At 38.1% G+C, this 26,453-nt stretch overlaps 1 protein-coding gene across 2 annotated transcripts in view; it reads right to left on the bottom strand.

Moving 5' to 3' along the window:
- Positions 1-26,453, bottom strand: part of ABTB2 (ankyrin repeat and BTB domain containing 2) — a 222,824-nt gene that overhangs the window by 153,046 nt on the left and 43,325 nt on the right. Inside the window, exon 1 of one of the 2 annotated variants that reach the window (XM_053720535.1) lies at positions 3,737-3,832. The exons of the other annotated variant lie outside the window; for it this stretch is intronic. The gene's annotated coding sequence lies outside the window, so the exon portion shown is untranslated. Of the gene's footprint in view, positions 1-3,736; positions 3,833-26,453 lie in introns of those variants that run through there. 2 annotated transcript variants of the gene reach the window in all.

Genomic DNA, 26,453 nt, shown 5'->3' with positions numbered 1-26,453 from the left:
TCAATTAACCAATCAGTTTGTTGATTCCTCAGACAAGAGTAACCTTTTTTAGATTTCCAGATAGATTCAGTGTCCATGACTCTGTCTCTGTTGGTCAGGAGACGTCTGAAATTGGTTTCAGCTTATCGAAACCTTCAGTCTCAATCATTCCCTTCGGTAGCCTTATGCATGGAAATTCTAGGTTCTTATGACTGCTGCATTGGACGTGTTCCCCTTTGCTCATTTTCACATGCAACCTCTTCAGCTCTGTATGCTGAACCAGTGGTGCCGGGATTATACAAAGATATCTCATTTAATATCTTTAAAACTGATTGTTCGACACCCTCTGACGTGGTACAGACCACCATCGTTTAGTTCAGGGGGCTTCTTTTTTTCTTCCAACCTGGACTGTGATCTCAACAGGTGCAAGTCTGACAGGTTGGGGAGCTGTATGGGGGTTTCTGACAGCACAAGGGGTTTGGGAAATCTCAGGAGGTGAGATTACCAATCAATATTTGGAACTCCGTGCAATTTTCAGAAGCTCTTCAGTCATGGCCTCTTCTAAAGAGAGAATCGTTCATTTGTTTTCAGACAGACAATGTCACAACTGTGGCATATGTCAATCATCAAGGAAGGACTCACAGTCCTCTGGCTATGAAAGAAGTATCTCGAATACTGGTATGGGCGGAATCCAGCTCCTGTCTAATCTCTGCGGTTCACATCCCAGGTATTGACAATTGGAAAGCGGATTATCTCAGTCGCCAAACGTTACATCCGGGCGAATGGTCTCTTCACCCAGAGGTGTTTCTTCAGATTGTTCAAATGTGGGGACTTCCAGAAATAGATCTGATGGCTTCTCATCTAAACAAGAAACTTCCCAGGTATCTGTCCAGATCCAGGGATCCTCAGGCGGAAGCAGTGGATGCATTGTCACTTCCTTGGAAGTATCATCCTGCCTATATCTTTCCGCCTCTAGTTCTTCTTCCAAGAGTAATCTCCAAGATTCTGAAGGAATGCTAGTTTTTTTCTGCTGGTGGCTCCAGCATGGTCTCACAGGTTTTGGTATACGGATCTTGTCCACATGGCTTCTTGCCAACCGTGGACTCTTCCGTTAAGACCAGTCCTTCTGTCACAAGGTCCTTTTTTACCATCAGGATCTCAAATCCTTAAATTTAAAGTTATGGAGATTGAACGCTTGATTCTTAGTCAAAGAGGTTTCTCTGACTCTGTGATTAATACTATGTTACAGGCTCGTAGATCTGTATCTAGGAAGATATATTATCGAGTCTGGAAGACTTGCATTTCTTGGTGTCTTTCTCATCATTTTTCCTGGCATTCTTTTAGAATTCCGAGAATTTTTCAGTTTCTTCAGGATGGTTTGGATAAAGGTTTGTCTGCAAGTTCCTTGAAAGGACAAATCTCTGCTCTTTCTGTTCTTTTTCACAGAAGGATTACTATTCTTCCTGATATTCATTGTTTTGTACAAGCTTTGGTTCGTATAAAACCTGTCATTAAGTCAATTTCTCCTCCTTGGAGTTTGAATTTGGTTCTGGGGCCTCTTCAAGCTCTTCCGTTTGAACCTATGCATTCACTGGACATTAAATTACTTTCTTGGAAAGTTTTGTTTTCTTTTGGCCATCTCTTCTGCTAGAAGAGTTTCTGAATTATCTGCTCTTTCTTGTGAATCTCCTTTTCTGATTTTCCATCAGGATAAGGCGGTGTTGCGAACTTCTTTTAAATTTTTATCTAAGGTTGTGAATTCTAACAACATTAGTAGAGAAATTGTGGTTCCTTCATTATGTCCTAATCCTAAGAATTCTAAGGAGAGATCATTGCATTCTTTGGATGTAGTTAGAGCTTTGAAATATTATGTTGAAGCTACTAAGAATTTCCGAAAGACTTCTAGTCTATTTGTTATCTTTTCCGGTTCTAGGAAAGGTCAGAAGGCCTCTGCCATTTCTTTGGCATCTTGGTTGAAATCTTTAATTCATCATGCTTATGTCGAGTCGGGTAAATCTCTGCCTCAAAGGATTACAGCTCATTCTACTAGGTCAGTTTCTACTTCCTGGGCGTTTAGGAATGAAGCTTCGATTGATCAGATTTGCAAAGCAGCAACTTGGTCTTCTTTGCATACTTTTATTAAATTCTACCATTTTGATGTGTATTCTTCTTCTGAAGCAGTTTTTGGTAGAAAAATACTTCAGGCAGCTGTTTCAGTTTGATTCTTCTGCTTATAATTTCAGTTTTCTTCATTATAAGATTTAAACTTTATTTTGGGTGTGGATTATTTTTCAGCGGAATTGGCTGTCTTTATTTTATCCCTCCCTCTCTAGTGACTCTTGCGTGGAAGATCCACATCTTGGGTAGTCATTATCCCATACGTCACTAGCTCATGGACTCTTGCTAATTACATGAAAGAAAACATAATTTATGTAAGAACTTACATGATAAATTCATTTCTTTCATATTAGCAAGAGTCCATGAGGCCCACCCTTTTTTGTGGTGGTTATGATTTTTTTGTATAAAGCACAATTATTCCAATTCCTTGTTTTTTATGCTTTCGCACTTTTTTCTTATCACCCCACTTCTTGGCTATTCGTTAAACTGATTTGTGGGTGTGGTGAGGGGTGTATTTATAGGCATTTTGAGGTTTGGGAAACTTTGCCCCTCCTGGTAGGAATGTATATCCCATACGTCACTAGCTCATGGACTCTTGCTAATATGAAAGAAATGAATTTATCAGGTAAGTTCTTACATAAATTATGTTTTTGTAATGTGGTGCTTAATTGCTGGTAAATACTGTGCATATATAAACATGTATTGTATGTGCAGTTCTTTTGTATTGAAGTGCTTAATTACATATATTTCCTGTGCATATATAAACATTTATTATGTGTGCAGACCTTTTGTAATGTGGTGCTTAATTACATATATATTCTGTGTATATTTAAACAATTGTGTGTGCAGACCTTTTGTAATGTTGTACTTACTTACTGATACATACTGTGCATATATAAATATTTATTTGTGTGCAGACTTTTTGTAATGCAACACTTAATTACTTATATTTAGTGCGTCTATAAACATTTATTGTTTGCACAGACCTTTTGTAATGCAGAACTGATATATACTGTGCATAAATATAATGTAGCACTTAATTACTGATATATGTTGTGCATATATAAACATTTATTCTGTATGCAGACCTTTTGCAATGTGCCACTTAATTACGGATATATATACTGTGCATATATAAACATTTATTGTGTGTGCAGACCTTTTGTAATTTGTTGCTTAATTACTCATATATACTGTGTATATTTAAACATTTATTGTGTTTGCAGACCTTTTGTAATGTTGTGCTTAATTACTGATATATACTGTGCATATATAAACATTTTTTGTATGTGCAGACCTTTTGCAATGTGCTGCTCAATTATTGATATATACTGTGCATATATAAATATTTATTGTGTGTGCAGACCTTTTGTAATGCAGCACTTAATTACTGATACATACTGTGCATATATAAACATTTATTGTGTGCAGACCTTTTGTAAAGCAGCACTTAATTACTCATACATACTGTGCATATATAAAAATTTATTGTGTGTGCAGACCTTTTGTAATGCAGCACTTAAAGGGACAGTCAACCCAAAATTTCAAATAGGTAATTCCTATAAACTTGCTAATGATTATTATTTTGAACTATAGCCTAATTTAGTAGCCTAAAGCATTTCTAAGTATTAGTACTTACTTTTGTCTCTTGTGGCTGTTTAAAATGCCGCCTGCCCCTCCCATATTTCGTCATCAGTATCTTCATTGTGCAGCTCTAACAGCTAATTTTCGTCCGTCCACACTCCCGTGTTTTGCGCATGCGCAGTGCGCCGATAACGCTGTAGGGGAAATGAGAAGGGATTTAGAGTTCCTATTTAAAACCTCCCCCCTACAGCGTTATCGGCGAACTGCGCATGCGCAAAACACAGGAGTGTGGACGGACGAAAATTAGCTGTTTATACCTGCACAATGAAGATACTGATGACGAAATATGGGAGGGGGCAGGCGGGCATTTTAAACAGCCACAATAGACAAAAGTAAGTACTAATACTTAGAAACACCTTAGGCTACTAAATTAGGCTATAGTTCAAAATAATAATCATTAGCAAGTTTATAGGAATTACTTATTTGAAATTTTGGGTTGACTGTCCCTTTAATTACTGATATATACTGTGCATATATAAACATTTATTGTGCACAGGCATTTTGTAATGAGGCACTTGATTACTAATATATACTGTGCATATATAAACATTTATTGTGCGCAGACATTTTGTAATGAGGCACTTGATTACTAATATATACTGTGCATATATAAACATTTATTGTGTGCAGACCTTTTGTAAAGCAGCAATTAATTACTGATATATACTGTGCATATATAAACATTTATTGTGCACAGACATTTTGTAATGAGGCACTTGATTACTAATATATACTGTGCATATATAAACATTTATTGTGTGCAGACACTTTGTAATGAGGCACTTAATTACTAATATATACTGTGCATATATAAACATTTATTGTGTGCAGACCTTTTGTAAAGCAGCACTTAGTTACTGATACATACTGTGCATATATAAAAAATTATTGTGTGTGCAGACCTTTTGTAATGCAGCACTTAAAGGGACAGTCAACCCAAAATTTCAAATAGGTATTTCCTATAAACTTGCTAATGATTATTATTTTGAACTATAGCCTAATTTAGTAGCCTAAAGCATTTCTAAGTATTAGTACTTACTTTTGTCTCTTGTGGCTGTTTAAAATGCCGCCTGCCCCTCCCATATTTCGTCATCAGTATCTTCATTGTGCAGCTCTAACAGCTAATTTTCGTCCGTCCACACTCCCGTGTTTTGCGCATGCGCAGTGCGCCGATAACGCTGTAGGGGAAATGAGAAGGGATTTAGAGTTCCTATTTAAAACCTCCCCCCTACAGCGTTATCGGCGAACTGCGCATGCGCAAAACACAGGAGTGTGGACGGACGAAAATTAGCTGTTTATACCTGCACAATGAAGATACTGATGACGAAATATGGGAGGGGGCAGGCGGGCATTTTAAACAGCCACAATAGACAAAAGTAAGTACTAATACTTAGAAACACCTTAGGCTACTAAATTAGGCTATAGTTCAAAATAATAATCATTAGCAAGTTTATAGGAATTACTTATTTGAAATTTTGGGTTGACTGTCCCTTTAATTACTGATATATACTGTGCATATATAAACATTTATTGTGCACAGGCATTTTGTAATGAGGCACTTGATTACTAATATATACTGTGCATATATAAACATTTATTGTGTGCAGACCTTTTGTAAAGCAGCACTTAGTTACTGATACATACTGTGCATATATAAACATTTATTGTGTGCAGACCTTTTGTAAAGCAGCAATTAATTACTGATATATACTGTGCATATATAAACATTTATTGTGCACAGACATTTTGTAATGAGGCACTTGATTACTAATATATACTGTGCATATATAAACATTTATTGTGCACAGACATTTTGTAATGAGGCACTTGATTACTAATATATACTGTGCATATATAAACATTTATTGTGTGCAGACCTTTTGTAAAGCAGCAATTAATTACTGATATATACTGTACATATATAAACATTTATTGTGTGCAGACACTTCGTAATGAGGCACTTAATTTCTAATATATACTGTGCATATATAAACATTTATTGTGCACAGACATTTTGTAATGAGGCACTTAATTACTAATATATTCTGTACATATATAAACATTTATTGTGCACAGGCATTTTGTAATGTGGTACTAAATTGCTGATATATACTGTTTATATATGATATATTGTGTATTGTGTATGCACAATTACACGTTTTGCAATCCAGGTACAATGATACCCTCTGCCTTGTATTGTCTGTGTATTTGCTGCTGGTTTCTAAATAACTAGAACAAGAACTCACATGTGCAAGTTTTGGGTGTTTTTGGAAGATGCAGCCTGTGCACAGTGATTATCTATCTGGATATGCTATTTATAGCACATGAATTCCTCAAGAATAACCATTTGTTTCTCTGTTCTGGGGTCAGACTGCTAAAGGCACTCGAGGAGCAAGTCAGCTCTTCAACTGTGAGCTTACAGGGCAGGTGATGAAGTCACACATGTTCCTGAGATGCACTTTATGGTTACGTTACCTAAGGGACATTAAACACTTTGAGATGGTAATATAAAATGATAAATCATATATATATATACACTATATATATATATATATATATATATATATATATATATATATATATATATATATATATATATATATATATATATATATATATAATATATATTATATATAAAACCTCTACAATATACTTTCCTTATTTATTTTGTTCCCCTTTCCTGTAATTCTATTCTGAAATTGTGAGCTTTTCAGTTCCTGTTAGAAATGGAAGTGCAGAACACTGTTATATTCCACACAGCCATTGGCTGCATACTCTAGTTATCTATTTATAACTGTTCTTGATTGGCCACAGCAGAGAAGGTAACCTAAGTTACAACATGGCAGCTCCCATTGTTTTATAGACACTAAAACTTTACACTTATTTTGTTAATATTTAAACAGCTAATGAAACTTTCACACTAATCTTTTCTTTGAATGTGTTATTCTATCTAGCCATTATTTAGTGTTTAATGTCCCTTTAAGTACATCACAGTCTGCTGTTTATACAGGGACCCTGCTTGTCTGGGATCTGAGGGTTTCACTTCTGGATGCTGCTGTACATTTTTAGAGGTAGAGATATGTCCGACGCTTTTGCAGGGAGGATTGGGTTACATTGTCAGACACACAGAGTTATGGCTCCTTTATAGACACAGTATGCATGTGACATACCAAGGGGGGCAGGGTGGGCAAGGACCAATAAACTGTTACAGATTGTGCAAGCTCCCAGTGCTGTATTATATGAGTCCCAGAAGCACAAACTGCAGTCTTGTCACATCGACCATGTTTATTGGCTCCTCTAACAAACCTCAGCTTCCTCTGTACACATCCTCTGAGGCTGAGCATCCAGCTCTGTACCTCTACCGGCTGCCCATGAGAGTGATTAGAATGATGCTTCTAGAGCTGGAACAATTCATGGAGATTCTTGTGAGCCCACAGTGAACTCTATTTCATTTATGCGGCTGATTCACTAAACCTTTCTCCAGCTTTACCAGCCCTTCCTATCTTATTTTATATGTAACTGATTCACTAAAGCTCCCTCCAGCCTCACCAGTTCCTATATTATTTAATGTAACTGATTCACTAAAGCTCCCTCCAGCCTCACCAGTTCCTATGTTATTCTATGTAACTGATTCACTAAAGCTCCCTCCAGCCTCACCAGTTCCTATGTTATTCTATGTAACTGATTCACTAAAGCCTCCCTCCAGCCTCACCAGTTCCTATGTTATTCTATGTAACTGATTCACTAAAGCCCCCCTCCCCAGCCTCCCCAGCTTCACCAGTTCCTATGTTATTCTATGTAACTGATTCACTAAAGCTCCCTCCAGCCTCTCCAGCTTCACCAGTTCCTATGTTATTCTGTGTAACTGAGTCACTAAAGCTCCCTCCAGCTTCTCCAGTCCCTATGTTATTCTATGTAACTGATTCACTAAAGCCCCCCTCCCCAGCCTCTCCAGCTTCACCAGCTCCTATGTTATTCTATGTAACTTATTCACTAAATCTCCCTCCAGCCTCTCCAGCTTCACCAGTTCTTATGTTATTCTATGTAAATGATTCACTAAAGCTCCCTCCAGCCTCTCCAGCTTCACCAGTTCCTATGTTATTCTATGTAAGTGATTCATTAAAGCTCCCTCCAGCTTCACCAGTTCTTATGTTATTCTATGTAACCGATTCACTAAAGCTCCCTTCAGCCTCTCCAGCTTCACCAGTTCCTATGTTATTCTATGTAACTGATTCACTAAAGCTCCCTCCAGCCTCACCAGTTCTTATGCTAGTATACGCACTTGATTCACCAAAGGTTTCTCTAGTTCCTCCACCTAACACGTTTATATGTTATTATATGCACCTGATTCACTAAAGGTCATTAGTCAATCAACTAAGAAAAACACAGGTGCTGGTGAAGCTGGAGAGAGCTTTAGTGACTCAGTGAATGACTAAGATGACCATGCTGGGAGCTACAAATCTAAGGATATATCCTCTTTTCTCCTGCTTTACTCACAACATTCCCTCTCCTATATAGAACTCTTTCACCATCGCCCCATAAAGATCTCTAGGGTTTCCCAGACATGGCTAGTGGTGCCCTGGGAGCGTGAGCTATGAAGAGTGATGTTTGCCCCAGACAAGGTTGTGCCAGGCACTTCTAATGCGCCACTGAGGGCTGTTTATGACATTAGAATGGCTGATTGACATTTTACTAGAGAAATAACCAGCAAACGCTTGGCAGGAAGTGCTGAGGGTTAATGACGCCATCTGTGACCGTCTGTCAGAGTTACCCTGTGACATCTATAAAACACAAACACCAGAGGGACGTAAATTACTTTCATTAGGGGCCTGGGAATCGAGGGGATACTGGTGAATTTAGCAATTGTCTAATTAAAGTGACACTGCAAATATGCATTTTATACACAGATAACTGACAAGCGCACAGCCATAACTGTACAGTATGCACTTTATACACAGGTAACTGACAAGCGCACAGCCATAACTGTACAATATGCACTTTATACACAGGTAACTAACAAGCACACAGCCATAACTGTACAGTATGCACTTTATACACAGGTAACTAACAAGCGCACAGCCATAACTGTACAATATGCACTTTATACACAGGTAACTGACAAGCGCACAGCCATAACTGTACAATATGCACTTTATACACAGGTAACTGACAAGCGCACAGCCATAACTGTACAATATGCACTTTATACACAGGTAACTAATAAGCACACAGCCATAACTGTACAGTATGCACTTTATACACAGGTAACTGACAAGCACACAGTCTTAACTGTACAATATGCACTTTATACACAGGTAACTAACAAGCGCACAGCCATAACTGTACAATATGCACTTTATACACAGGTAACTAACAAGCGCACAGCCATAACTGTACAATATGCACTTTATACACAGGTAACTGACAAGCGCACAGCCATAACTGTACACTATGCACTTTATACACAGGTAACTAACAAGCGCACAGCCATTACTGTACAGTATGCAGTTGCACTTTATACACAGATAACTAAAAAAAGCACAGCCATAACTGTACAATATGCACTTTATACACAGGTAACTAACAAACACACCGCCATAATTGTACAATATGCACTTTATACACAGGTAACTGACAAGCGCACAGCCATAACTGTACAATATGCACTTTATACACAGGTAACTGACAAGCGCACAGCCATAACTGTACAATATGCACTTTATACACAGGTAACTGACAAGCGCACAGCCATAACTGTACAATATGCACTTTATACACAGGTAACTAACAAGCGCATAGTCATAACTGTACAATATGCACTTTATACACAGATAACTTACAAGCGCACAGCCATAACTGTACAATATGCACTTTATACACAGGTAACGGACAAGCACACAGCCATAACTGTACAATATGCACTTTATACACAGGTAACTGACAAGCACACAGCCATAACTGTACAATATGCACTTTATACACAGGTAACTTACAAGCCCACCGTCATTACTGTACAGTATGCACTTTATACACAGGTAACTGACAAGCGCACAGTCATAACTGTACAATATGCATTTTATACAAAGGTAACTGACAAGCACACAGCCATAACTGTACAATATGCACTTTATACACAGGTAACTTACAAGCCCACCGTCATAACTGTACAGTATGCACTTTATACACAGGTAACGGACAAGCACACAGCCATAACTGTACAATATGCACTTTATACACAGGTAACTTACAAGCCCACCGTCATAACTGTACAATATGCACTTTATACACAGGTAACTTACAAGCACACAGCCATAACTGTACAATATGCACTTTATACACAGGTAACGGACAAGCACACAGCCATAACTGTACAATATGCACTTTATACACAGGTAACTGACAAGCCCACAGCCATAACTGTACAATATGCACTTTATACACAGGTAACTGACAAGCGCACAGCCATAACTGTACAATATGAACTTTATACACAGGTAACTGAGAAGCACACAGCCATAACTGTACAATATGCACTTTATACACAGGTAACTAACAAGCGCACAGCCATAACTGTACAATATGCACTTTATACACGGGTAACTAACAAGCGCACAGCCATAACTGTACAATATGCACTTTATACACAGATAACTGACAAACGCACAGCCATAACTGTAAAGTATGCACTTTATACACCGGTAACTAACAAGCACACAGCCATAACTGTACAATATGCACTTTATACACAGGTAACTAACAAGCGCACAGCCATAACTGTACAATATGCACTTTATACATAGGTAACTGACAAGCGCACAGCCATAACTGTACAGTATGCACTTTATACACAGATAACTAAAAAAGGCACAGCCATAACTGTACAATATGCATTTTATACACAGGTAACTAACAAGCGTACAGCCATAACTGTACAATATGCACTTTATACACAGGTAACTAACAAGCGCACAGTCATAACTGTACAGTATGCATTTTATACACAGGTAACTAACAAGCGCACAGTCATAACTGTACAGTATGCATTTTATACACAGGTAACTGACAAGTGCAGAGCCACAACTGTACAGTATGCACTTTATTCACAGGTAACTGACAAGCACACAGCCATAACTGTACAATATACACTTTATACACAGATAACTGACAAGCGCACAGCCATAACTGTACTGTATGCACTTTATACACAGATAACTAACAAGTGCACAGCCATAACTGTACAGTATGCACTTTATACACAGATAACTGACAAGCGCACAGCCATAACTGTACACTATGCACTTTATACACAGGTAACTAGCAAGCGCACAGTCATAACTGTACAGTATGCACTTTATACACAGATAACTGACAAGCGCACAGCCATAACTGTACAATATGCACTTTATACACAGGTAACTGACAAGCGCACAGCCATAACTGTACAATATGCACTTTATACACAGGTAACTGACAAGCACACAGCCATAACTGTACAATGTGCACTTTATACACAGGTAACTAACAAGCACACAGCCATAACTGTACAATATGCATTTTATACACAGGTAACTAACAAGCACACAGCCATAACTGTACAATATGCACTTTATACACAGGTAACTAAAAAAAGCACAGCCATAACTGTACAGTATGCATTTCATACACAGGTAACTGACAAGCGCACTGCCATAACTGTACAATATGCACTTTATACATAGGTAACTGACAAGCGCACAGTCATAACTGTACAGTATGCATTTTATGCACAGGTAACTGACAAGCGCAGAGCCACAACTGTACAGTATGCACTTTATACACAGGTAACTGACAAGCACACAGTCTTAACTGTACAATATGCACTTTATACACAGGTAACTAACAAGCACACAGCCATAACTGTACAATATGCACTTTATACACAGGTAACTAACAAGCACACAGCCATAACTGTACAATATGCACTTTATACTTTATACACAGATAACTGACAAGCCCACAGTCATAACTGTACAGTATGCATTTTATGCACAGGTAACTGACAAGCGCAGAGCCACAACTGTACAGTATGCACTTTATACACAGGTAACTGACAAGCGCACAGCCATAACTGTACAGTATGTAAGCACACAGCCATAACTGTACAGTATGCACTTTATTCACAGGTAACTGACAAGCACACAGCCATAACTGTACAGTATGCACTTTATACACAGATAAGTGACAAGCACACAGCCACAACTGTACAATATGCACTTTATACACAGGTAACTGACAAGCGCAGAGCCACAACTGTACAGTATGCACTTTATACACAGGTAACTGACAAGCGCACAGCCATAACTGTACAGTATGCACTTTATACACAGGTAACAGACAAGCACACAGCCATAACTGTACAGTATGCACTTTACACACAGGTAACTGACAAGCGCACAGCCATAACTGTACAGTATGCACTTTATACACAGGTAACAGACAAGCACACAGCCATAACTATACAGTATGCACTTTATACACAGGTAACTGACAAGCGCACAGCCATAACTGTACAGTATGCACTTTATACACAGGTAACTAACAAGCGCACAGTCATAACTGTACAGTATGCACTTTATACACAGGTAACTAACAAGCGCACAGTCATAACTGTACAGTATGCATTTTATACACAGGTAACTAACAAGCGCACAGTCATAACTGTACAGTATGCATTTTATACACAGGTAACTGACAAGCACAGAGCCACAACTGTACTGTATGCACTTTATACACAGATAACTAACAAGTGCACAGCCATAACTGTACAGTATGCACTTTATACACAGATAACTGACAAGCGCACAGCCATAACTGTACACTATGCACTTTATACACAGGTAACTAGCAAGCGCACAGTCATAACTGTACAATATGCATTTTATACAAAGGTAACTGACAAGCACACAGCCATAACTGTACAATATGCACTTTATACACAGGTAACTGACAAGCGCACAGTCATAACTGTAAAATATGCATTTTATACAAAGGTAACTGACGAGCACACAGCCATAACGGGCATTTTAAACAGCCACAATAGACAAAAGTAAGTACTAATACTTAGAAACACCTTAGGCTACTAAATTAGGCTATAGTTCAAAATAATAATCATTAGCAAGTTTATAGGAATTACTTATTTGAAATTTTGGGTTGACTGTCCCTTTAATTACTGATATATACTGTGTATATATAAACATTTATTGTGCACAGGCATATAGTTCAAAATAATAATCATTAGCAAGTTTATAGGAATTACTTATTTGAAATTTTGGGTTGACTGTCCCTTTAATTACTGATATATACTGTGCATATATAAACATTTATTGTGCACAGGCATTTTGTAATGAGGCACTTGATTACTAATATATACTGTGCATATATAAACATTTATTGTGTGCAGACCTTTTGTAAAGCAGCACTTAGTTACTGATACATACTGTGCATATATAAACATTTATTGTGTGCAGACCTTTTGTAAAGCAGCAATTAATTACTGATATATACTGTGCATATATAAACATTTATTGCGCACAGACATTTTGTAATGAGGCACTTGATTACTAATATATACTGTGCATATATAAACATTTATTGTGTGCAGACGTTTTGTAATGAGGCACTTAATTACTAATATATACTGTGCATATATAAACATGTATTGTGCACAGACATTTTGTAATGAGGCACTTAATTACTAATATATTCTGTACATATATAAACATTTATTGTGTGCAGACATTTTGTAATGAGGCACTTAATTACTGATATATACTGTACATATATAAACATTTATTGTGCACAGGCATTTTGCAATGTGGTACTAAATTGCTGATATATACTGTTTATATATGATATATTGTGTATTGTGTATGCACAATTACACGTTTTGCAATCCAGGTACAATGATACCCTCTGCCTTGTATTGTCTGTGTATTTGCTGCTGGTTTCTAAATAACTAGAACAAGAACTCACATGTGCAAGTTTTGGGTGTTTTTGGAAGATGCAGCCTGTGCACAGTGATTATCTATCTGGATATGCTATTTATAGCACATGAATTCCTCAAGAATAACCATTTGTTTCTCTGTTCTGGGGTCAGACTGCTAAAGGCACTCGAGGAGCAAGTCAGCTCTTCAACTGTGAGCTTACAGGGCAGGTGATGAAGTCACACATGTTCCTGAGATGCACTTTATGGTTACGTTACCTAAGGGACATTAAACACTTTGAGATGGTAATATAAAATGATAAATCATATATATATATACACTATATATATATATATATATATATATATATATATATATATATATATATATTATATATTATATATAAAACCTCTACAATATACTTTCCTTATTTATTTTGTTCCCCTTTCCTGTAATTCTATTCTGAAATTGTGAGCTTTTCAGTTCCTGTTAGAAATGGAAGTGCAGAACACTGTTATATTCCACACAGCCATTGGCTGCATACTCTAGTTATCTATTTATAACTGTTCTTGATTGGCCACAGCAGAGAAGGTAACCTAAGTTACAACATGGCAGCTCCCATTGTTTTATAGACACTAAAACTTTACACTTATTTTGTTAATATTTAAACAGCTAATGAAACTTTCACACTAATCTTTTCTTTGAATGTGTTATTCTATCTAGCCATTATTTAGTGTTTAATGTCCCTTTAAGTACATCACAGTCTGCTGTTTATACAGGGACCCTGCTTGTCTGGGATCTGAGGGTTTCACTTCTGGATGCTGCTGTACATTTTTAGAGGTAGAGATATGTCCGACGCTTTTGCAGGGAGGATTGGGTTACATTGTCAGACACACAGAGTTATGGCTCCTTTATAGACACAGTATGCATGTGACATACCAAGGGGGGCAGGGTGGGCAAGGACCAATAAACTGTTACAGATTGTGTAAGCTCCCAGTGCTGTATTATATGAGTCCCAGAAGCACAAACTGCAGTCTTGTCACATCGACCATGTTTATTGGCTCCTCTAACAAACCTCAGCTTCCTCTGTACACATCCTCTGAGGCTGAGCATCCAGCTCTGTACCTCTACCGGCTGCCCATGAGAGTGATTAGAATGATGCTTCTAGAGCTGGAACAATTCATGGAGATTCTTGTGAGCCCACAGTGAACTCTATTTCATTTATGCGGCTGATTCACTAAACCTTTCTCCAGCTTTACCAGCCCTTCCTATCTTATTTTATATGTAACTGATTCACTAAAGCTCCCTCCAGCCTCACCAGTTCCTATATTATTTTATGTAACTGATTCACTAAAGCTCCCTCCAGCCTCACCAGTTCCTATGTTATTCTATGTAACTGATTCACTAAAGCTCCCTCCAGCCTCACCAGTTCCTATGTTATTCTATGTAACTGATTCACTAAAGCCTCCCTCCCCAGCTTCACCAGTTCCTATGTTATTCTATGTAACTGATTCACTAAATCTCCCTCCAGCCTCTCCAGCTTCACCAGTTCCTATGTTATTTTATGTAACGGATTCACTAAAGCTCCCTCCAGCCTCTCCAGCTTCACCAGTTCCTATGTTATTTTATGTAACTGATTCACTAAAGCTTCCTCCAGCTTCTCCAGTCCATATGTTATTCTATGTAACTGATTCACTAAAGCCCCCCTCCCCAGCCTCTCCAGCTTCACCAGCTCCTATGTTATTCTATGTAACTTATTCACTAAATCTCCCTCCAGCCTCTCCAGCTTCACCAGTTCTTATGTTATTCTATGTAAATGATTCACTAAAGCTCCCTCCAGCCTCTCCAGCTTCACCAGTTCCTATGTTATTCTATGTAAGTGATTCATTAAAGCTCCCTCCAGCTTCACCAGTTCTTATGTTATTCTATGTAACCGATTCACTAAAGCTCCCTTCAGCCTCTCCAGCTTCACCAGTTCTTATGTTATTCTATGTAACTGATTCACTAAAGCTCTCTTCTGCCTCTCCAGCTTCACCAGTTCCTATGTTATTCTATGTAAGTGATTCACTAAAGCTCCCTCCAGCCTCACCAGTTCTTATGCTAGTATACGCACTTGATTCACCAAAGGTTTCTCTAGTTTCTCCACCTAACACGTTTATATGTTATTATATGCACCTGATTCACTAAATATCATTACTCAATCAACTAAGAAAAACACAGGTGCTGGTGAAGCTGGAGAGAGCTTTAGTGACTCAGTGAATGACTAAGATGACCATGCTGGGAGCTACAAATCTAAGGATATATCCTCTTTTCTCCTGCTTTACTCACAACATTCCCTGTCCTATATAGAACTCTTTCACCATTGCCCCATAAAGATCTCTAGGGTTTCCCAGACATGGCTAGTGGTGCCCTGGGAGCGTGAGCTATGAAGAGTGATGTTTGCCCCAGACAAGGTTGTGCCAGGCACTTCTAATGCGCCACTGAGGGCTGTTTATGACATTAGAATGGCTGATTGACATTTTACTACAGAAATAACCAGCAAACGCTTGGCAGGAAGTGCTGAGGGTTAATGACGCCATCTGTGACCATCTGTCAGAGTTACCCTGTGACATCTATAAAACACAAACACCAGAGGGACGTAAATTACTTTCATTAGGGGCCTGGGAATCGAGGGGATACTGGTGAATTTAGCAATTGTCTAATTAAAGTGACACTGCAAATATGCACTTTATACACAGATAACTGACAAACGCACAGCCATAACTGTACAGTATGCACTTTATACACAGGTAACTAACAAGCGCACAGCCATAACTGTTCAATATGCACTTTATACACAGGTAACTGACAAGCGCACAGCCATAACTGTACAATATGCACTTTATACACAGGTAACTGACAAGCGCACAGCCATAACTGTACAGTATGCACTTTATACATAGGTAACTAACAAGCGCACAGCCATAACTGTACAATATGCACTTTATACACAGGTAACTGACAAGCGCACAGCCATAACTGTACAATATGCACTTTATACACAGGTAACTGACAAGCGCACAGCCATAACTGTACAGTATGCACTTTATACACAGGTAACTAACAAGCGCACAGCCATAACTGTACAATATGCACTTTATACACAGATAACTGACAAGCGCACAGCCATAAATGTACAATATGCACTTTATACACAGATAACTGACAAGCACACAGCCATAACTGTACAATATGCACTTTATACACAGGTAACTAACAAGCGCACAGCCATAACTGTACAATATGCACTTTATACACAGGTAACTGACAAGCACACAGCCATAACTGTACAATATGCACTTTATACACAGGTAACTACAAGAAGCACAGCCATATCTGTACAGTATGCATTTTATACACAGGTAACTAACAAGCACACAGCCATAACTGTACAATATGCACTTTATACACAGGTAACTAACAAGCACACAGCCATAACTGTATAATATGCACTTTATACACAGGTAACTAACAAGCACACAGCCATAACTTTATACACAGATAACTGACAAGCCCACAGCCATAACTGTACAGTATGCACTTTATACACAGGTAACTGACAAGCACACAGCCATAACTGTACAATATGCACTTTATAGACCGGTAACTGACAAGCACACAGTCTTAACTGTACAATATGCACTTTATACACAGGTAACTAATAAGCACACAGTCATAACTGTCCAATATGCACTTTATACACAGGTAACTAAAAAAAGCACAGCCATAACTGTACAGTATGCACTTTATACACAGGTAACTAACAAGCACACAGCCATAACTGTACAATATGCACTTTATACACAGGTAACTGACAAGCGCACAGTCATAACTGTGCAGTATGCACTTTATACACAAGTAACTGACAAGCACACAGCCATAACTGTACAATATGCACTTTATACACAGATAACTGACAAGCCCACAGCCATAACTGTACAGTATGCACTTTATACACAGGTAACTGACAAGCGCACAGTCATAACTGTGCAGTATGCACTTTATACACAAGTAACTGACAAGCACACAGCCATAACTGTACAATATGCACTTTATACACAGATAACTGACAAGCCCACAGCCATAACTGTACACTATGCACTTTATACACAGGTAACTGGCAAGCACACAGTCTTAACTGTACAATATGCACTTTATACACAGGTAACTAATAAGCACACAGCCATAACTGTACAATATGCACTTTATACACGGGTAACTAAAAAAGCGCACAGACATAACTGTACAGTATGCATTTTATACACAGGTAACTGACAAGCGCAGAGCCACAACTGTACAGTATGCACTTTATACACAGGTAACTGACAAGCGCACAGCCATAACTGTACAGTATGCAAGCACCCAGCCATAACTGTACAGTATGCACTTTATTCACAGGTAACTGACAAGCACACAGCCATAACTGTACAGTATACACTTTATACACAGGTAACTGACAAGCACACAGCCACAACTGTACAGTATGCACTTTATACACAGGTAACTGACAAGCGCAAAGCCATAACTGTACAGTATGCACTTTATTCACAGGTAACTGACAAGCACACAGCCATAACTGTACAGTATACACTTTATACACAGGTAACTGACAAGCGCAGAGCCACAACTGTACAGTATGCACTTTATACACAGGTAACTGACAAGCGCAAAGCCATAACTGTACAGTATGCACTTTATACACAGGTAACTGACAAGCGCACAGCCACAACTGTACAGTATGCACTTTATACACAGGTAACTGACAAGCGCAAAGCCATAACTGTACAGTATGCACTTTATACACAGGTAACTAATAAGCACACAGCCATAACTGTACAATATGCACTTTATACACGGGTAACTAAAAAAGCGCACAGACATAACTGTACAGTATGCATTTTATACACAGGTAACTGACAAGCGCAGAGCCACAACTGTACAGTATGCATTTTATACACAGGTAACTGACAAGCGCACAGCCATAACTGTACAGTATGCAAGCACCCAGCCATAACTGTACAGTATGCACTTTATTCACAGGTAACTGACAAGCACACAGCCATAACTGTACAGTATGCACTTTATACACAGGTAACTGACAAGCACACAGCCATAACTGTACAGTATGCACTTTATACACAGGTAACTGACAAGCGCAGAGCCACAACTGTACAGTATGCACTTTATACACAGGTAACTGACAAGCGCAGAGCCACAACTGTACAGTATGCACTTTATACACAGGTAACTGACAAGCGCACAGCCATAACTGTACAGTATGCACTTTATACACAGGTAACTGACAAGCGCACAGCCATAACTGTACAGTATGCACTTTATACACAGGTGTAACATATCCCAGCCTGATATCACTGTCCCTTTAAGACTGCCTTCCCTGCTTCTGACGATCATGCTGGTTTGGGCAGTATTTGCATTCGACTTACCTGGCTAATTAATCATTCATACACCTGATTCCCTCAGCCTCTTTTTAAGTCTTCTCAGGCCTAATGTGCATTGCATTAACTTTGAAGTTGTGATCTCAGGATCAGAGGTCTGTGACTGTTCCTGCATGGATTTTACCAACCTATTCAAGCTACAGCCTTTCATTTTACCTATGCTTAAAATCATCTAATTGCAAGTATCCAAATAATTCAAATTTGTTTCCTGGACACTGCTACTTAACAAACTCTGAACTTTATTATAAATTACAAATATGCATTTGGTTATCATCACTCTGTAATTACTTCAACAGCATCTTACTCAGAACTTTATATTTATTCTCTGCTACAAGTTGTCATAGCTGAAATATCCTCCTCCATATATGTTAATATATTCAGAACTCTGCATCTATTTGTTCAGTTAAAAGCTTTCATGTAATTCTCCATTATATGCACAAACAGTATTTAATGCCTTAAACTTGCAACTTGTCTATCACCTGTGCTACTCTGCTTATTACTGACATACAGCTCTATATAATATTATGTACTGTGAACCTGAAACAAACCTTAGTTTGCATCTATGAGTCAATCTTCTACCAGTTTACTCTGAAGCCTGAACATTCCACATTGCTATATTTTTTCTCTAATGAATCCTGCAGCTACTTCTATTAACTAAATATAAGTCACAGTGAAGCCAGAATAAATTGTATACATATGTTGCACTCTCCATGAATTCTACAATAACGTCTAGCAACTATGAATCATAGAATATCATCTATCCACGTCCAGGATACTCTTCCCTGGGTCAGGGGTCGGTGTCTCCAAATCCCTACCACTGCCCCGAGGGTCTGTGTCCTGAACGCATGTACACCGGAACATGACAAGCGCACAGCCCTAACTGTACAATATGCACTTTATACACAGGTAACTACAAGAAGCACAGCCATATCTGTACAGTATGCATTTTATACACAGGTAACTAACAAGCGCACAGCCATAACTGTACAATATGCACTTTATATACAGGTAACTGACAAGCACACAGCCATAACTGTACAATATGCACTTTATACACAGGTAACTACAAGAAGCACAGCCATATCTGTACAGTATGCATTTTATACACAGGTAACTAACAAGCGCACAGCCATAACTGTACAATATGCACTTTATATACAGGTAACTGACAAGCACACAGCCATAACTGTACAATATGCACTTTATACACAGGTAACTACAAGAAGCACAGCCATATCTGTACAGTATGCATTTTATACACAGGTAACTAACAAGCGCACAGCCATAACTGTACAATATGCACTTTATACACAGGTAACTGACAAGCACACAGCCATAACTGTACAATATGCACTTTATACACAGGTAACTAACAAGCACACAGCCATAACTGTACAATATGCACTTTATACACAGGTAACTAACAAGCACACAGCCATAACTGTACAATATGCACTTTATACACAGGTAACTAACAAGCACACAGCCATAACTTTATACACAGATAACTGACAAGCCCACAGCCATAACTGTACAGTATGCACTTTATACACAGGTAACTGACAAGCACACAGCCATAACTGTACAATATGCACTTTATAGACCGGTAACTGACAAGCACACAGTCTTAACTGTACAATATGCACTTTATACACAGGTAACTAATAAGCACACAGTCATAACTGTCCAATATGCACTTTATACACAGGTAACTAAAAAAAGCACAGCCATAACTGTACAGTATGCACTTTATACACAGGTAACTAACAATCACACAGCCATAACTGTACAATATGCACTTTATACACAGGTAACTAACAAGCACACAGCCATAGCTGTACAATATGCACTTTATACACAGATAACTGACAAGCCCACAGCCATAACTGTACAGTATGCACTTTATACACAGGTAACTGACAAGCGCACAGTCATAACTGTGCAGTATGCACTTTATACACAGGTAACTGACAAGCGCAGAGCCACAACTGTACAGTATGCACTTTATACACAGGTAACTGACAAGCGCACAGCCATAACTGTACAGTATGCAAGCACCCAGCCATAACTGTACAGTATACACTTTATACACAGGTAACTGACAAGCACACAGCCATAACTGTACAGTATGCACTTTATACACAGGTAACTGACAAGCACACAGCCATAACTGTACAGTATGCACTTTATACACAGGTAACTGACAAGCACACAGCCATAACTGTACAGTATGCACTTTATACACAGGTAACTGACAAGCGCAGAGCCACAACTGTACAGTATGCACTTTATACACAGGTAACTGACAAGCGCACAGCCATAACTGTACAGTATGCACTTTACACACAGGTAACTGACAAGCGCACAGCCATAACTGTACAGTATGCACTTTATACACAGGTAACTGACAAGCGCACAGCCATAACTGTACAATATGCACTTTATACACAGGTAACTGACAAGCACACAGCCATAACTGTACAGTATGCACTTTATACACAGATAACTGACAAGCGCACAGTCATAACTATGCAGTATGCACTTTATACACAGGTAACTGACAAGCGCACAGCCATAACTGTACAGTATGCACTTTATACACAGGTGTAACATATCCCAGCCTGATATCACTGTCCCTTTAAGACTGCCTTCCCTGCTTCTGACAATCATGCTGGTGTGGGCAGTATTTGCATTCGACTTACCTGGCTAATTAATCATTCATACACCTTATTCCCTCAGCCTCTTTTTAAGTCTTCTCAGGCCTAATGTGCATTGCATTAACTTTGAAGTTGTGATCTCAGGATCAGAGGTCTGTGACTGTTCCTGCATGGATTTTACCAACCTATTCAAGCTACAGCCTTTCATTTTACCTATGCTTAAAATCATCTAATTGCAAGTATCCAAATAATTTAATTTTGTTTCCTGGACACTGCTACTTAACAAACTCTGAACTTTATTATAAATTACAAATATGCATTTGGTTATCATCACTCTGTAATTACTTCAACAGCATCTTACTCAGAACTTTATATTTATTCTCTGCTACAAGTTGTCATAGCTGAAATATCCTCCTCCATATATGTGAATATATTCAGAACTCTGCATCTATTTGTTCAGTTAAAGGGACACTGTACCCAAAATTTTTCTTTTGTGATTCAGATAGAGCATACAATTTTAAGCAACTTTCTAATTTACTCCTATTATCAAATTTTCTTCATTCTCTTGGTATCTTTATTTGAAATGCAAGAATGTAAGTTTAGATGCCAGCCCATTTTTGGTGAACAACCTGGGTTGTCCTTGCTGATTGGTGGATAAATTCATCCACCAATAAAAAAGTTCTGTCCAGAGTACTGAAACCAAAAAAAAGCTTAGATGCCTTCTTTTTCAAATAATGATAGCAAGAGAACGAAGAAAAAATGATAATAGGAGTAAATTAGAAAGTTGCTTAAAATTGCATGCTCTTTCTGAATTACAAAAGAAAAAATTTGGGTACAGTGTCCCTTTAAAAGCTTTCATGTGATTCTCCATTATATGCACAAACAGTATTTAATGCCTTAAACTTGCAACTTGTCTATCACCTGTGCTACTCTGCTTATTACTGACATACAGCTCTATATAATATTATGTACTGTGAACCTGAAACAAACCTTAGTTTGCATCTATGAGTCAATCTTCTACCAGTTTACTCTGAAGCCTGAACATTCCACATTGCTATATTTTTCTCTAATGAATCCTGCAGCTACTTCTATTAACTAAATATAAGTCACAGTGAAGCCAGAATAAATTGTATACATATGTTGCACTCTCCATGAATTCTACAATAACGTCTAGCAACTATGAATCATAGAATATCATCTATCCACGTCCAGGATACTCTTCCCTGGGTCAGGGGTCGGTGTCTCCAAATCCCTACCACTGCCCCGAGGGTCTGTGTCCTGAACGCATGTACACCGGAACATGACAAGCGCACAGCCCTAACTGTACAGTATGCACTTTATACACAGGTAACTGACAAGCGCACAGCCATAACTGTACAATATGCACTTCATACACATGTAACTGACAAGCGCACAGCCATAACTGTACAATATGCACTTCATACACAGGTAACTGACAAGCGCACAGCCATAACTGTACAATATGCACTTCATACACAGGTAACTGACAAGCGCACAGCCATAACTGTACAATATGCACTTTATACACAGGTAACTGACAAGCGCACAGCCATAATTGTACAGTCTTGTATCAGTCTCGGCACTATCATTTCTTATAGATAAAAATAAGCATAAAATGAAGGTAAATAATTTGTGCTAAGTGGGTGAGCGTGGCTTGCTACAAGAGGTGGCAAATGCTTCCTTAACTAAAGAGTGACATATATCCCACTGAGCCCCTCCCCTGCGGAACATTATAGAACTGCTTGTACTGTAAATGTGTGTGAGGAGCAGGAATAAAACTTGAGGATAAATAGTGAGAGAAGCGAGTGCTAATAAGATCATGCCCGCTGAGGATCTTCTCCTGGCCTTATTATATGGCAGAATTTAGCTAATGTGCCTCTGAGCACAGACGCACAATCACAGTTCTCAGACTGAACATCTGATATCAAGTACAGCTGCACAACACATTTATTTTTGTATTAAACTAATATACCATCTAAGTGTGAAAGCTTACTGAATACATTAATACATTGTTTTCTACTACAGTTTTCAGTGGTCAAACGTCCCACCCAATGCAGGGTTTATTCAGAAGAGTCAATTCAGACTTAGTGCAGTAAACACAGCAAAATGTATATAGGGCAGAATAAATTATATTATTACAAAAGAGGAAAGAATTGTGCCAAAGAGCTTACAATCTATAGCTTTGATGTATTTTTTACTTGCTGTAAATACAGATCATTTACATCTGTGAGTGAGAGGTAAAGTGACATTGCTAATGGCGAGCGAGGATGCTAGGTAACCAACGAGGTGCCTCACAGCAGTCCATAACCCCCACTGCCCAGATTAACCACCAGGAATGTCAGGTCACTTTATTCATGACACGTCTTAACAAAAGTTCTCTAAGCAGTTTAGTATTTCACTGCAGTGGGCCGCGAACTAAACACACAGTTACAATGGACAATATAGCTGCGCTGCACTGCACCGCCGCTCCTAAGCCTGACTGGTGAGCCAATCAGTAGAAGTATATGTGCGTAACCGCTGATCACTGGCCTGAGGAAGAGACTTTAACTATGTATTCAAGCAGACCTGTCAAATTTAAAAAAAAAAGTTCATAGTGTGTGATCATTTGCATATATGATGTCACTTAATTGTTGCCTCGTTATATCTCCTTTACATTGCATAAGTTCTGAATTACAACTAGAGATATAAAATATTGAAGCCATTGGAAAAAAAATTCCGGAAAAATTGAAAAAATAAAATAGAGTGGAGCACTCTTACAAATTGAAAGTCATTTTGTTACATTGGGAAGATGAATGCAGTGTGTATACAAATATTATGCTTGAAATAAAAGTACATCTTATTCAGTAAGTAGATATTAAACTTGATTTGCTTTTTATTTATATTTTATATAAATGGAACTACAAGGTCCGGATATGATAAGTACACGCAAACTATAAGGAACCTATTTTGCCAAAACATGAGAACAGGGGGCAAAAGCCTTTGTCCAATCTGAACTGGAGTATTTAAAGGAATAATTAAGAAAGACGGGAGATCCTTGAAAATCCACCAGAGGGTGAAGAAACGTACGTCGGATCATCCAAAGCAGAGTGATGTCACAAGGAGGGGCTAGAGCCGGTGTTCTGTAATGTTTCCCTACCTTGTCACTTTGTCCTACTTACGTAACACATACGGCCAATCCTACAGCTAGATAGAGAACTTTCATATTTGTTGCAAAAGGAGGCTGATGTTTAAATAGTGATCGCATTCTGTTTACTTTTCCTACCACCTTATATTTCGCTGTTTTGAGTGCAGATCTCGCTCAAACATAAATAATTAAAACATAAACACCAAATATTTGTATGGTATTAGCTTGTGATGATAGCGTTCATTTTATAAATGTATTTTTCAGGCTATGTAACAAAAAAATAATGGAAACATATCTGTACCCTGAAAAAAATACAGTTATAAAATTAATGCTATCATCACAAGCTAATAACATACATAATATTTGGTGTTTATGTTTGAGCGAGATCTGCACTCCAAACAGCCAAATATCACCATCCGATCAATATTTTGACCTCAGCCTCCGTTGAGGAGGATATGAAAGTGCTCTATATGGCCAAACGCGTTACGTAGGTAGGATAACGTAACACAGTAGGCAAATATAACAGAACACCGGCAATCCTAAAGCAACTCAGTGGGATTGGACAGTAAGAAATGCAAACATATAACAAGTTTACGTGTGTATGCTGCTGTTACTGTTGTGCCGGATGTCAGTATCTATCTCCTATGTTTTTAAGTGTGTTATTTTAATAAATTTCTCTATGAAGAAAACTTGCATTTTGCCGTGAGGATACATTTACAAATGCTGTTTACTTAGAGCTTTTGTAGCTTAAACAAATGTGAGTAATATTATCCTCTTACTAATTGACACAATGGGATACAGGGATACGCTATGGGAATTTGTTTGCTTTACTTCCTCTGAAGGAAACTCTGTTACCACTTGACCTTTGTGGCAGGATTTGGTAATAAAGAGAACCCTTTTTCTTGCGAGACCGCACTCTTAATAACACAATCCACATAGAAAATATGAATATTGCATAAATATGATTTTACATGTTTTCATCTAATTAACTGCAAAGGGATTCAATGCACACACACACACGTATATATGTGTGTGTAGCTATGTATTTCTGTGTATATATGTCTTTAAATATATCTATACATATATAAATACAGGGACATATATAAATGTATATGTATATATTCTCTATGTTAAAGCCATTTGCAGCCTTTTCTTTCTAACACCTGAGACCTCATATCTTTGAGCCCTTATAACTTTTTGTGCAATATTTTTGTATAATTTTTATTAGATGGGGTTATTATGAGTGTAACTGTACTCCTTTTTTTTATGTTTTATGACACTTTTTTTTGTTTCCTTTCAGCTTGTAATGTGAGCAAAAAACCTGACACGAGCAAACAACCGCGATAAACCCCCCCCCCCCCCCCTTTTTTTTCTCTCAATTTTCCATTTTTTTCGGGTTTTCCTCTCTAATTACAACAGATAAACAGCAAATATTATATCAGCATTTTTCTGC

Source organism: Bombina bombina, chromosome 7 (genome assembly GCF_027579735.1).
Source record: "Bombina bombina isolate aBomBom1 chromosome 7, aBomBom1.pri, whole genome shotgun sequence".
NCBI classification, from domain to species: Eukaryota; Metazoa; Chordata; class Amphibia; order Anura; family Bombinatoridae; genus Bombina; species Bombina bombina.
Note: the sequence above shows the minus strand (reverse complement) of the source record. Positions and strands in the feature narration are given on the sequence as shown.